Source organism: Peromyscus leucopus, chromosome 2, assembly GCF_004664715.2.
Source record: "Peromyscus leucopus breed LL Stock chromosome 2, UCI_PerLeu_2.1, whole genome shotgun sequence".
NCBI lineage: Eukaryota > Metazoa > Chordata > Mammalia > Rodentia > Cricetidae > Peromyscus > Peromyscus leucopus.
In genome coordinates, this window is record NC_051064.1 from 42,703,822 (window position 1) to 42,718,601 (window position 14,780).

Below are 14,780 nucleotides of genomic sequence, written 5' to 3' on the forward strand. Positions count from 1 at the left end.
GGAAATGTTTATATTTATGAACATAGAGTTAACACAGCCCCTAAGAAATATTTTAGCATAAGTCCTTTGAAACATTTGGAAAAGTGTATTAACTGAATTGCATTTTTAAAAGAAGTATATCCATAGCAGAAAACAAAGAATAGTTGACTTACCATTTCTAAAATATAAAGTCTTCATTTATAAAAAAATACTATCCAAGAGATAACTAAATGTTTTTTTGAAAGCACATTATCTGACAATAGTCCCTTTGGGTATTGTTCATTATCACACTCAAAAATGCACCCTAAAAATGACCCCATTGGTAAGTTCTGCCACTTTACTCTGTAATTGATTTTGCACACACATACACACATGCACTCACATACATACATAGATACATAATACAAACAAACACATTTGCACATGCACACACAGCTTTTTTTTAATGTTACTCTCCATGTTTAAATGGCCTCTTAGTGAGGCTAAAGACCAGTCATTAGTTGAACTAACAATTATATTTTAAATATACCTAACAAAAAGAATGAACAGACAGGTAATCTCAACTTTATTATTTTACCCTTACTTTCATATATGTCTTTCATTAAAATTTCAATGTCTTTTATCATTTTCCATCTAGCAATATCAGTTAACAATTAACTATAATAATAATGATTGTAAAGATAGTTATCAGTGAATCATTTAGCAGCAAAACATTTTAGATACATTAATACGTGTGTTTGATATTTTGGTTATTTGTAGCATGGTTTACTTATAACAGTGAATTAACCATAATACACTATGTTAAAGCTAGATATTTAATGGAACATTTCACCACTTTTGGGTTTATAAGCAAGTTTTAAAACAAGATTTTCCTTGTTCTGCTATGTTCTGTTATGTAAGCAAGCTATGTTCTATTATGTAAGCAAGCATAAAACTTTGGGTGGAGTGTAATAATGAGATAAAAATAAGTCTTAGAGGTAGCGTTAACTATAATAAAACTAAAATTCTGAAAAATTTACTTTGAACACAAAATGTGTCTTAATTGATTGATAATTGGATGTCATAATTTTATCCTCAGAAGGAAAGGAAAAAGCTGAGTTTCACAGAAAGGAAAGCATGATGACTAATTTTATATGTCAACTTAGCTCAGGATATAAAAATAGAAATGGATAATGAGATAGAAATACTGAAGAAAACTCAGACAGAAATGAAGATGAATATGAAAGCTCAATTGGTCAAGGAAAAAGCCCAGTGAAAAGTCTCACCAGCAGAGGGTCATATAGAAAAGATACTCTCAGCCTTGAAGAGCAGTAAGGAAATTTAACCATTCAGTCAAAGGAAAAGACACATATAAAAAGTAAATACAAGAAGGGAATAAGCAAGATCTTTTCTGTTATGGGAAGCCCAAATCAATATATAATGGTCATAGAAAAAGGAGAAGAATTCCCTATAATGGCATAGAAAATTTTCAGTAACATCTCAGAAGGAAACTTTGCAAATTCTCTTAGAGAATTAGAGATCTGTGGAAGGACAGGAGGCCCATGTACTTACAGACAGTGGTGGAGAAACCAGAACTGCTAAGCAAACTGGCTTTTGTCCTCAACAGAAGGAATTCATACCTGTTCACCCAGAAGGCGGGAGTGGATGTTGTTTGATAGCCTGGTGATTTTTTTGCTATTTTGTGAAGCCAACCCTTATCTGAATTCCCTAGACTCCTGAGCATTGTTTTGCAGTCAATATAACATATTCTTATGAAAAAGGCCCAGTGTACTTTGCAAAGAGTTTGCTATTATACTTATTACAAATTATTCCTCCATAGATCCTTATCCTGAGCATTGTTTCTCAGTGGATAGAACCCATTTTTGTGGAAGAGCTCACATGTGCTTTGCAAAAGGTGATGTACTTTGCAAGAGAATTTTGATGTAATTATGCCTTAAGCTTTGTAGTGATAATTGTCACAAAAAAAAAAAAAAAAAAAAAAAAAAAAAAAAAAACTTTTTTCCTCAGAGTTTGACTGTGTTTAAATGTGTAAAAGCTAAATTGCTCAGGTTTTGACTCCAGAAATTTGAATCAGCCTGGCTAACTAAATCCGTGCCCGGTTTCATTATGCCAAGAAGGTCATTTCCTTCTTGGCCATGAAGGGTACTTCCGTAAACGTTTTTTTCCTTTTTTTTTTTTTTTTTTTAAAAAAAAAAAAACAAATGCTACTAATCTTAAAAACCAAACCAAAACAAGACAAAACAAAATTAAAAAAAAAAAAAACTATAGTAATAAATGACTCCTAATGAGATCAGTTCTTTGCTCAACCATCCTCAGAGAAGCTTCCTTCTGAAGCAGACAGGGAACAAATACAGAGGCCCTCAGACTTGGGGTGGGGGAGGAAGGGAGGGAGGGGGAGGGAGGGGAGAGGAGGGGAGGAGAGAGAGAGAGAGAGAGAGAGAGAGAGAGAGAGAGAGAGAGAGAGAGAGCGAGCTCTTGGAACACTCAAACCTAAATGGTAGTTCTACATTTAAGCCTACTCTGCCAGAGCTCAGGGACCTACCACCCCTGTGGAAGAGAAGGCAGATAGTAAGCGCCAGAGGAGATGAAGGAAACCAAAAAACAAAACACAAAACAAAAACAAGGCCCAGTAAGTCAACATGAGCAAGCCTCTATGAACTCTGATGCAGCATGCACAGTGCCTGTAAGGGTCTGCACCAGGTTCTCTCCATATGTATAATGGCTTCCAGTTTAGTCTTTGTATGGAATTCCTGAGCATGCAATGGAGTGGATATCTTATTTTTTTGTACCTTCTCTTGGGTTCTATTCCTTCTGCCGGTTTGTCTTGGCCAACTTTAATGTGATATTTTTGTTTTATCTTACTATATTTTATTTTGTTATATTCTATTATTATCTCTTAGAATCATGTTGTTTTCTAATGAGAGACAGAAAGAGAATGGATAGGATGAGAGGGAAGGTGGGGAGAAGCTAGAAGGAGTAGAGGGGGAAAATCATAATCAGGGTATATTATGTTGGAAAAGACTCTATTTTCAAGAAAAGGAAACAAACAAACAAAAAAGCCAATACCCAGTTGCAGCTACAGTACTGTAAATAGAACAGCACTATTCCTAGCTGTTGATGACGTGACGCTGAACAAGTCAAGGAACACGTTGGTGTTTGCAAAATGAGGAAAGTTAGAGCAATTACTTCCTGGGGAAGTCTCGTGTACTGCTCAGAATCTTGTACCACCAAATGAGGGTCATCTCAGCACTGTTATTATCAGTGCTACAGGTTCTTTAAGCAATTAAAATATCACAGTGTCTGGAGATTGTGCAATACGATGCAAAATCAATTTTATAAAAAAGATCCATGAGAAGAAATGGGCTTCTTGAGAAAACTTGAGGAGACAACCACACATCTGGATACAGTTTACATAGTAGTATAAAATACAATGTAGAATCTTAAAATTCTAGAATTTAAGTAAGCACTGTGTAGCTTAAAATTATCTTAAAACATTAATTTAAAGATTATTGAGAAGGAGCCTGGAGATACGGCTCAGTAGTTAAGAGTGCTTTCCAGTACAATGGAGGACTATAATTTTGATTCCAGTCTTCATCAGGTAGCTCACACACACCTATAACTAGCTCAAAAGAATTTGATGTCCCTGGTTGGCTTCCATGGGCACTTGCATACATATATTTGCATACACACCAATACATAGATACTAAGACACACTCACATTCAACTAAATAAAATATATCTTTGAAACTGATTAATAAGAAAATCAGAAGAACATTTTATAATGTGGCTTAACAGTGAATAATCATTCCCAGTGCCCATGGAAATTATCTTTAACATGTATTCACTGACAATTGCATATATAAAATATTTTTAATGTTTGAAAAAAATACAGAAATAATCTAGAAGACATCCTTCACTTGAATTCAATGAAATTATTTATAGAACCTACCAGGTTTTAGTTGCCAATGTCTAACATATTTCCCTTTTACTAAAGTCTAATTTCCAAAGTTATACATTTTTTTAAGACAAGATCTCATCATATAGTCCCGGTTGGCCAGGAATTCACCATATAGCCCTGGATGGCCTCAAACTCATAAAGACACACCTGCCTCTCTCTCCAGAATGCTGGGATTAAAGGCATGCATTATCACACTTGACCAATGCGATACACTGTATTGTATATACAGCTGGAACAATTATGCCAGCTTTCCCTTCCTCCTCATCCTCTTCTTTTGTTTTCATATTTTTATTGTATTTTTCCATGGGAAAAATGCTTTCTCTAGTTCTTGTCTTGAATCATATCTCTTTAACCTATCACATTTTTTCCTTTCTATGTAAAGGAAAAAGATATGCTGAATTTTGCTGATAATTAATATTAATATTATTTTGTCATTCATAGAAAAGACTGGTGCCACTCTAAAGTATGTTTTAGACATTCTAAACAATGACACAATAATGCTGTGTATACTTTTCTTTGCAAATAACTTTTACTAGTTAATTACATTCAATCCTATTTCAGCATCTCTTAAGAGTTTTCAGGAGAATGTGAAAAATTCCTTACTGTCTTCTTAGGGGACACAGACACAAAAAGAAAAAGCATTACTTGTCAGCTCAAGCTTACACTCCGCAACATCATTGTGCACTATACCCCAGGCAAAGCAGATGTGAATGACAGTATAGTGGTAGAGTTTAGAGGAACCCAGGAACACACCAGACCTACCCCTTCCCACTCACTTTGCATCTATCTTAAAGCACATTACAATGAGGAGGTACAAAACGCATCTCCTACTAATTAAACATTGTAACATTGAATCACTTTGTGCAAAATGATTTTCTTACAATGGATCATCAAAGCATAATGAAAAAATAAAACTGGGGTGGAGTATAATATTTGTTAATTACTGAACATTTTATTCTGACTTCAACCTGGCCAAAAAAACAAGCAATATTTATTTTAGCGGGTATGTGTTTAACTATTAAGCTTTCAAAATGCAATCCCTGGCCCTAATGATCTCTTACTGTATACTTCAGAAAGATTATCAATTAATGAACATTACTAGGTTATTTTCTCTGTTATAACATTTCCTGAAAATTTATGTAAATAATAAAAGCTTTATTTCAAGAACTAAGGACAGATAAAAGATAATATAGCTCTTAAATAGATAGGTATATGATAAATAGGTAGCTCATAGAAGGATAGCTTATAGGTAGGTAAATGAGATACATTTACATATCTATATATATGTAATACATAATCATACATATATATGTAATACATATCATTTACATATCTTAAATATAAGATAGCTTATAGATAGATAATAGAAACATAGACACATAGATAAATTGGAAATAGAACTTGAAAATAAAAACATTTAAACTTGAAGAGCTATTACAAGGCAGGTAGGAGTTCTTAGTCATTTGTAAAAAAAAATAAGTATTATACATAAGGCTACTTCTTTGGGAATCTTATCGCTTACCATTCTTTTATCAAATGACACTGATATTTTGATAAAGTTTGTCAACTTGAAAAAAATTGTCAAATATACTTGGTTTTCACACAAGAGAGAGCCTTTTATATCTGACTTACAATTTATAAGGACTTTGCAAACAATACTATCTAGTCATCACAACAATAGTCAGATGGAAAATGTGTAGAGGAGGATAATGGAAACCCCAGGCCTTGATTATTTTATTAGAATCGGAGTTCATCACAACATAGTTAAACGCTGACAACATCGTGACAAAAGACACTTTCTAGAGTTCCACAGCTCTTCAGAATATATAAAGTACTGTTTCAAAGATAATGCCACTTCTATATCAAAAGATAGATACTGATGGTATAAGAAAATTGTCAATTTAATAGTTAGTCACATATTAAGAATTATTGAAATAATATGTAGAATTGATTTCAAGTAAGTGAATCATATAGATACTTTTTTTCAGTATTTCAGTAGTGTGCAAACAATAAATGGTATATAATTTAAGACATTGTCATTTAATAATTAAAATGACTTATATCATTTTGTTTACTGTGTTCTCATATCTGGACCCTGTAATTTTGCATTATTAGTAGTAACGAATCTTACTCAGCAGCACTTCCTAATAGAACTCAGCATGGACAATTTTCCACAGATTCAATCTCTGCCTGAATCAAACTAATCCTTTGATTGGACTCAAGGAAGAGCTTGAATCCCTGTAGAGTTCCTGATGCACTGACTACTCATATCCATAATCACAAGGCACCAAGCAGTGGGAAATGCAGACCTTGCACCTGTTCTTTGTCTTGGTGAAACAGGCTGCACGATGGGTTTGGTTGATTTTTCCCTGGACTAGACTAATCCTGTGCAGACTGGAGGTCTTATGCAGGACTTGTGCCTACAGGGATAGCTGAGAACCTTTAAGGGTCATTTATCTCAAAGCAGCTTCTGAGAAAACATACATTAGTTTACTTCCAATACAGAGCAAATATGCAAGTACACACTGGCGTATGCACACCAAAAATAGACTTCAAGGAAAGATGTAACAGTGTTTCCAAATTTGCATATTGGCAAATAATTAAATTGGTTTCCTCCTTTCATTCCCTTTTGGGGACTTTTGTTTATTTATTTATTTATTTTTTTGTAAGATAGGTTCTCATAGTCCATGCTGGCCCCACATGGACTTCCTATGTAGCCTAACTTGGCTGGCCTTGAGTTTCTGACTCTCCAGCTTCCTCCTCTTGGTTGCTGAGACTTCAGAAATGTACCTCATGTGCAGCTGGAACAAATGTTCTAGCTTGCTGCCAATGATTTCTGATGACTTAGAAAAGTTTTGAAGCTGTTAATATGTATTTGTCCCATAAAACTATGTTAAACCCCATGAAAACCCTCTATGGTGCCTTAAATTTAGAAAGATATTGAAGCTGTTAATATATATTTGTCCACATAAAACTATTTAAACCCCACGAGAAGTCACTATTGTGCCTTCAAACAAAGTTTTGAGTTTTATAATGTCTTCTTCTCAATTAGGCAATGCTGGTTACTTGCTCTTCCATAGCTGAAATATTAACTCATCTTAAGTATCAACATATCAGTAATTTATGAAATATCCCATGGAATAAGATTTGTTAGTCCATAGTCAGATCACTGGAATACCAACTTCTCTTTGGCAAATGGTATTTGTGGAAATGATGAGGCTAATAATTTACTTTATGAAATTTTAATGACACATCCATGTAACTCACTGAGACTGGTTTAATGTTTTTATAAGTAGACATGAGGGGTCAATCTCAGTGTCATTCCTCAGGTGCCATTCATCTTGTTTTCTAAGACAGAGTCTCTCACTGGCCTAGAATTGCCCTCTAGGCAATCCTGCCTTGAAAGTGAGCCTGAGGTATCTACCTGTTCATTTCTGTAAACCTGGTATTATCACACCTGACATCATGTCTACATAGAAACTACCTTAGACTAAGTTATTTCCATTAGCTCCTATAATATTTTAATAAAATAAATACCTAGACTACAAATATAAGTGAATAAATTCTGGTGTATGAATGACAAAAGTTGAAAATTGGATCACAGAAAGATGTAGCATGAATCTTAAAAGTTCTTATTAATAAAATCAAACCCGAGGCCAGTTATTGGGGTGAATACTGGAAGGTCAGAGAGACAGAACAAGCCACAGCTATCTCACCTTGCCAATTCCTCAGCTGGTCCTGTTTCCTCAGACTGGAAGCCTCTGAGTCCTCATCCAGAATGAATCTCAGCTGAACTGTATTGCTCCATAGCCTGAAAGCTTAACCAGTCAAATGCTTAACCAGCCAAAATGCTGCTAGTTTCTGGTCCTCACACCTTATATATCTTTCTGCTTTCTACCACCACTCTCTGGGATTAAAGGCCGGCTTTCTGGGATTAAAGGTGTGTGTCACCATGCTTGGCTGTTTCCAATGTGACCTTGAACTCACAGAGATGCAGAGGGATTTCTGTCTCTGGAATGCTAAGATTAAAGGCGTGTGCTATCACTGCCTAACTAGTGGCTTTTCTGTTCTCTGACCCCAGATAAGTTTATTAAGGTACACAATATTTTGGGGAATACAATACCACCACATTTCCTCTCTTTTTGTCTAAAATTAAAAAAAGCTTATAACTAATACAAGAAAAACTATCCAATAAGTATATACAATATATACAGCCAAAAATTACATTAATGATGTCTAGTCCATTAACATTTGACAGATTCAGATAAAAACTCCATTACATATATTAACAATGTCCAGTCCAGTAACATCTGATAAACTCAGACCAAAAAATTTTCATTACTTATTTAAAACAAGTAGTTCCTTTTTAAAAGTAGATTCCATAATCTCCCTTTTTATCTTATCATATCCATATTCTCTCTTTTTTCTTTTCGTAATACATTCAGTAGTCTACCTTTTGTCATTTTTATATCTTCCCCCCTTTCTTCAGTGTAGATTCAGTGATCTACTTATTTATCCTATTATTTCTTTATCTTTTCTCTCAGAGTAGATTCAATGATCTATCTCATATCTATATTCTCTTTTTCTTTTTGTTTCTAGGGGTGAAGATATCTTTAAGGAATCTTGAAAAGAAAATTTTTGGGTTAATTGTCAAGTCCTGTATCATTTGTCCAGTCTCTGCATAAAAGGAAAGTTCAGGGCTTGTTTCAAGTCTTTGTTCAAATAGTCTGTCAGGTTGGATCATCACAGCTAGGCATCTCAAAATTGTCCTAAGCAGTTTGTAGTCCAAAGCAGATCTTTCCGTGATGTTAATCAACTTAATGGCTTTACCATAGTCCTTTTGAAGATTTCAAAGTTAGGTGTGGTCATGGTTCCATGCAGACTTTTTTTTTTTTTTTTTTTTTTTTTTTTTTTTGTGCCTCCTCTGTGGTTTGGAGCAATCACAGTCTGATAAATGTCTGTCTCTCGGAACCATGAACATTCTTCCCTAGAACAGAAAATCTTCACAACAATTTCTCCCCACCATTTGTCTTGCCAAACTTTTCCAAACTGACCTTTGCCAATGCTTTCTTGTAACATGATGGTCCTGGCAATTCTTCTCTGAACGAGCAGCAGTAAACTCTTTGTCCCAGGTAGCAGCATCACCGTAGTCACCAACACGATGAGAAGGAGCTGGCAACGTGGAGCAGTAGCCACTGCTTCCATGGTCCCAGCACTGTTTGTGGTTCAGTCCGGGCCAAAGCTTCTCCCAAACCTCCTAGTTCGGCCTCAAACTCGGGATCCTACTGCCTCTGTCTCCTTCAGCAAATCCTACCAGCTTGCGCCACCACAACCGGCTGAGTGTAGCTTGGGCCTGAGCTGGGGCTCACAAGGCCACAGGCAAACAGCTTTTTCATGAATTCGTAACACGAGCGTTGGGCACCAGAAACATTCAATGGTCATTTATAAAGAAATATTCATTGAGCCTTGGAAGAAAATCTGTTTCTCATTTAAGGCCATGTACTCCATAGATCTTTATTCTCCACATTTCAACCAGCTGTGAGACTCTGTATTAATTGCTTCCCACTGGGAAAACATTGTCTAATGAAGCCTGAATTCTGATTTAATCCATGCTTATAAACATAAGTAGTAAGTGGAATCTTGACACAATGTCCATTCAGCAAAACAACAGTAGCAGATTCACCACCAGTCTCTATGCCTTCCCTACTCATGTCCTCTTGACCAGGTTTAAAGTACTACTCACATCATCTTGACCAGGTTTAGAATACTAGTTTTGAGTTCCCTCCTGTGAAGTAGACCTCAAAACAGAAAAAGTTTGGTTACCTCCATAATAGCTCTGTCACTAATATACCAGTGAGCATATCTTGCTAAGAAGGTTATGATTATTCATGTGGTCCATGACAGAGTAGGGCTACCAATGGCTTTTCTTCCCTAGAAGCTTGCATTGCATCTCCTAACACTGTGATAAATAGCCAGTAGGGAGGAACCTTTCAGCTCATTCATCTCATTTCTCCATTCATATCATTTCTCAATATCCTGCAAGGGCAGTGTGTGCTTTCTTCACTAACAGAATGTTCTGATCTTGTTTTGGTGGAATCAAGAGCACTGACAATACCCTATAGTGTTGTGGGGCCCTTTGGAGCCTTCATGATCCATGACCTGTAGGGAGGGATCCCATGTCTTAGTCCACACCTTTAACTTCTTGAAGAAGCATCACAAACTCATGCAGAGTTCCTTCATTAAAAACTAATTTTATTTATATTTTTAACTTACTAATAAAAGAGATTTCTTTCTGAATTTTTATTATAATTGTGTGTGTGTGTGTGTGTGTGTGTGTGTGTGTGTGTAGATTCATGTGTGTGCTATGGTGTGTATGGAGATCAGAAGATAACTTCTAACAGTTAGTTAACTCCTTTCACCATGTGGATCCTAGATATTAGACTTGAGCAATTAAACTTGGCTTCAAGTAACTTAACCTGCTTAGCAATCTCGTTAGCCCACAAAATATTAATTTTCTTTTGTGCTTTTTCAGACATGTTTAGTTCAGTCAAGCCTCTCTCAATGTCCCCTATATCCCCAATTCCATATTTTCTCAGATTTTTTATCATACATTAAAATTTACCTAACACTTAAATATTGATGCATTTTATTCATAATATATAGAGATATAGATAGATAGATAGATAGATAGATAGATAGATAGATACATGGATACATAGAAACAGATAGACAGACAGACAGACAGATAGATAGACAGATAGAAAGACAGATAAATAAAGAGATAATAGATGACAGGTAGGCAGGTAGATAGATGATAGAGATAGATTGGTAAATGATAGATAGATAGCTGTGTATTTTTCATTAGTACAATGACCCACACTGTGTCCCTTTATTTTCTAATATCTCTAATTGATTGCAATTGATAGGCATCTTCAGTTTTTGTCTACCCCACAATTTCATATATGGTTCACTGTGCTATTCTCTTCTGATTTCCTGGTCCCAAGAATTCCTTGAATAAAATACTGTGACATTGGGATGAAAACAAAACTCAAAGAAAGAAATGCTTCTCTCTTTCAGAAGAGGCCCTTTTTGTGAAAGGCAACATTGGAATACAGACACCTAACACAGAGATAAACCAAATCTTCATTTGTTAAGTTCATAGAGTAAAGTAAGTTTCATTCCTTTTCCTGAGGAAATGTGTACTACTTAGGCTTCTGCCAACAGATATAAGCCACTACTCACTCAGCAAAAGCCAATGGCATTCTAAACAATGACATTACAGACAGCACATTAAATGTTTAAAGTGTTTCTAATTTATTTTCTAATAGTTTTCATGCTAATTACTGTTTATATTATGGAAGTGCCACTGTGTTCTACCGATTTTTATGGTAAATGTAGATAACCAGTACAGTAAGTTAATGGAGATGTGTGTGGTTGCTTCTGAACCTGCAGGCTACTCACAGTCTGAAGGATTCACCTGTACTTTGCCCAGTTTGCTTCATCTTTGTAAATGCAATTTCAAGTCTCAGAGTGACTCAGCTGAAATTCTTGGAGCTGTGTTTATGCCCTCTGTTTCCTCAGATCCTATGCACAACAACCATATGTACCTTTGATCCAAACATAATAAAATCAGCCTTCCTTTGAACTTCCAGCTTACTCCAAAATGTCATTGTCATTAACATGTACTATCAGTGACACCGTTCATCTTATCATGTTGCTCTACTAATAGTTATCAATAGCAGCTATGTTGTGTCATTTTCCTCCTTGTATTTTTCTTGATTATCACATACATAACATGATCAAAAGTACTTCCCACATGTTGTAGGTCTTTGAGCACCTCCTACACTCCAGTCACCAAGACACGTTCCATTTATTCATCTCAGTTCCAACTTGAAGTCTTATTTTAGGACCTATACCCATGGTTGTACCAAGGACCTGTTTGCCTCCACTCATTTAGTTGTCTACCTGAAAGACTTATCTTTTGAGAATCTCCCTGTGAATTCCTAGATCAACAATATAGCAACCATATTGTTTTCCCAACTATTTATGTGCTTTGGTGTAGTACAACTCAAACTAGTGTATCCCATTATGTGCATATTTTCTTCACCGTAAACAATTTTTTTGATTTGTAGTTCTTATGTTCATTTCTTTAATAAGACCCCAATTTTGTATCTGTAAAATAGTTATTGGCTGGCTGTCTCTGCATGTTTCCCCATCGTAATCTCGATGTCCCTTGCTTATAGAATCCTTACTCTCTCTCAGCGATTGGACTCCTGGAGCTCAGTCTGGCACCTGGCAGTGGATCTCTGCATCTGCTTTCATCAGTTACTGGAAGAGGGCATGGCAGTTAGGGTATTCAGTCATCTGATCACCAGAGTAAGCTAGTTCAGGCAACCTCTCGACTATTGCTATTAGTCTAAGGTAGGGGTCATCCTTGTAGATTCCTGGGAACTTCCCTAGCACCCTGTTTCTCTCTATTGCCATGATGTCTTCAATTATCATGGTATCTCTTTCCTTGCTCTGCCACTCTGCCCATGTTCCAGTTCAAACTTCCTATTCCCTTATGTTCTTATCCCCCATCTCTTGCCCTCCATTGCCCCAAACTAGTTGAAGATCATGAACTATGAATCAGTAGCTGTGGAGTTCCCATGGGACTGGACTAGGCCCTTTGGATAGGTGAGACAGTTGTTTAGCTTGAACTGTTTAGGGGGCTCCCAGGCAGTGGAATCAGGATCTGTCTCTGGCATATGAGAGGGCTTTTTGGAGCCCAGTGCCTTGTGAAGCCTTGGTACAGGGGGAGGGGCTTGGATTTGCCTCAACTGTATGTACCAGGCTCTGCTGACTCCCCATGGGACACCTTGCCTTGGAAGAGGTGAGAATGGGGCATGGATTGGGGTGGGGGGAGAAGGCTGGAGATTGGGAGGAAGGAGGAGAGAAGGAATCTATAGTTGGTATGTAAAATAAATAGAAAATTTCTTAATAATAAAAATAAAAATAATAAATAAAGTTACTATGGGTTGGTGTTTTAAGGGGGACTCCTGACAGTGGGAGTGGGAGTGTTTCTGACTCTTTTACCTGTTTGGGGGACCCTTTTCCTCCTACTGGGTTGCCTTACCCTTCCTTTATGTGAGGGTTTGTGCCCGGTCTTACGCTATCTTGTTAGGTCACGGACAGTTGATATCCTTGGGAATCTTGCTCTTTTGTTGGGGGAGACCATGTGGGAGTGTATCTGGGGGGGAAAGAGTGGGACATTGGGAGGAGTGAAGGGAGGGGGAGCTGCTGTCAGGATGTATTGTATGAGAGAAGAATAAAAATTTAAAATAAAAAAACAAACCAAAAATTGGTAATGATTTTGCAAGTGAAATTTATTTAAATTTTTTATTAAAATGTAGTTACCAGTTGGAATTTCTACAGGAGTGAGTTGATGAAGTCCATTCCTTAATGTTAGCTAAATTAAGCATAATGAAACTGTTATTTAAGGGAATAATAATCACATGTGAAGTGATGACTATGTGTCACTTCATTCCATGGTTGCAAGTGTCTCACAGCAGACAGGAAGCTTACAGTGCTAACTTCCAGTTCTTTGTCATTTTCTTGCCATTGACTGGATCTGTCACAGGGGTGAGTTTAGTGTTGATATTTTCAGGAATTGCTGGTACTTAGATTAAGCATTCTGTCACTCACTTTGTGTAACTGTGACAAATATTTGATATAAACAACTTAAGGGGTAAAAATACTTTTTAGCTTACAGTATCAGAGGTTACAGTCCATAGTTGTGGCTACATGCCTGCTGTGCCCACGCTGAAGCAGAACATCATTATAGCAAATATTGGAGGCTATTCATCTTTTTGTGGACAGGAGTTAGAAAAGAATTGAGTGGACACCAAATGCAACCTTCTAAGATACTTTCTTCCACTAAGCTGCACCTCTTAAAGTTTCGAATAGTTCTTAACTCATGGGGGTGGTTCCTATTCAAACTGTAAAATCATGAATTACCTACGAGCTAAGAGACTCCAGTTTATTTTGACTGGCTTCTTGAAAAACACTAATGGATAAGAGGGACCAGTTATGCTTGTCACTGGAGTGACTGGTTCAGCTTATCACTGGAATGAGAAACTGAAAGATGAGAGAACAAAGCAGGTGAGAGAACAAAAAATGATGACTTTCGAGAAAATAAATGAACAACATTTCTTCTCTGATGCCATCCTCATACTGTTGCTGAGACTTTATGCTGTGTTCCTATAGCAGGTTCAAAGAGAAACACCTGGAGACTTCCAACTTTCCAATTTGCTTCCTTTACATTACATTCACCTACCTGCTTGACATAAGCCATTGCCACTGGGTTTCCATTACTTGAAAATATTTGGTCAAATAAACACCAATATTCACTCTGCAAATTTCTAAACAATGACCTTAATTATAAAAATATAACAATCTTATACATGGTCTGCTGAATTCTTAACTCTATCCAAATTTTAAAAATAGAATATGTTACTGTTCTACCTAACCATCTGCAATGTTGACTATCAGAGAAAGGTCACTTTTGAGGAGTGGATGAGAGGTATAAATAATGAGTAAAACACTTGGCTATGTAGTTCAGAGACAGAGGGCTTGACCAACATGCATAAGGTCCTTAGTTTACACCTAAAAACTACAAAATGGGTAGAAGAAAGGCCCATTTAGTCTGAATGAAGGTATTTTTTGCAAAACAAATTTATTGTGGAAGTTTTAATTGGTATGTTCATAAATGTTAATCTCAATCTGTTGTCAGTAGAAAAGTAGACCTTCATATGGACAGAGAAGAAGAAGGAATAGGAGAAGAAGGAGTTGGAGAAGGGGTAAT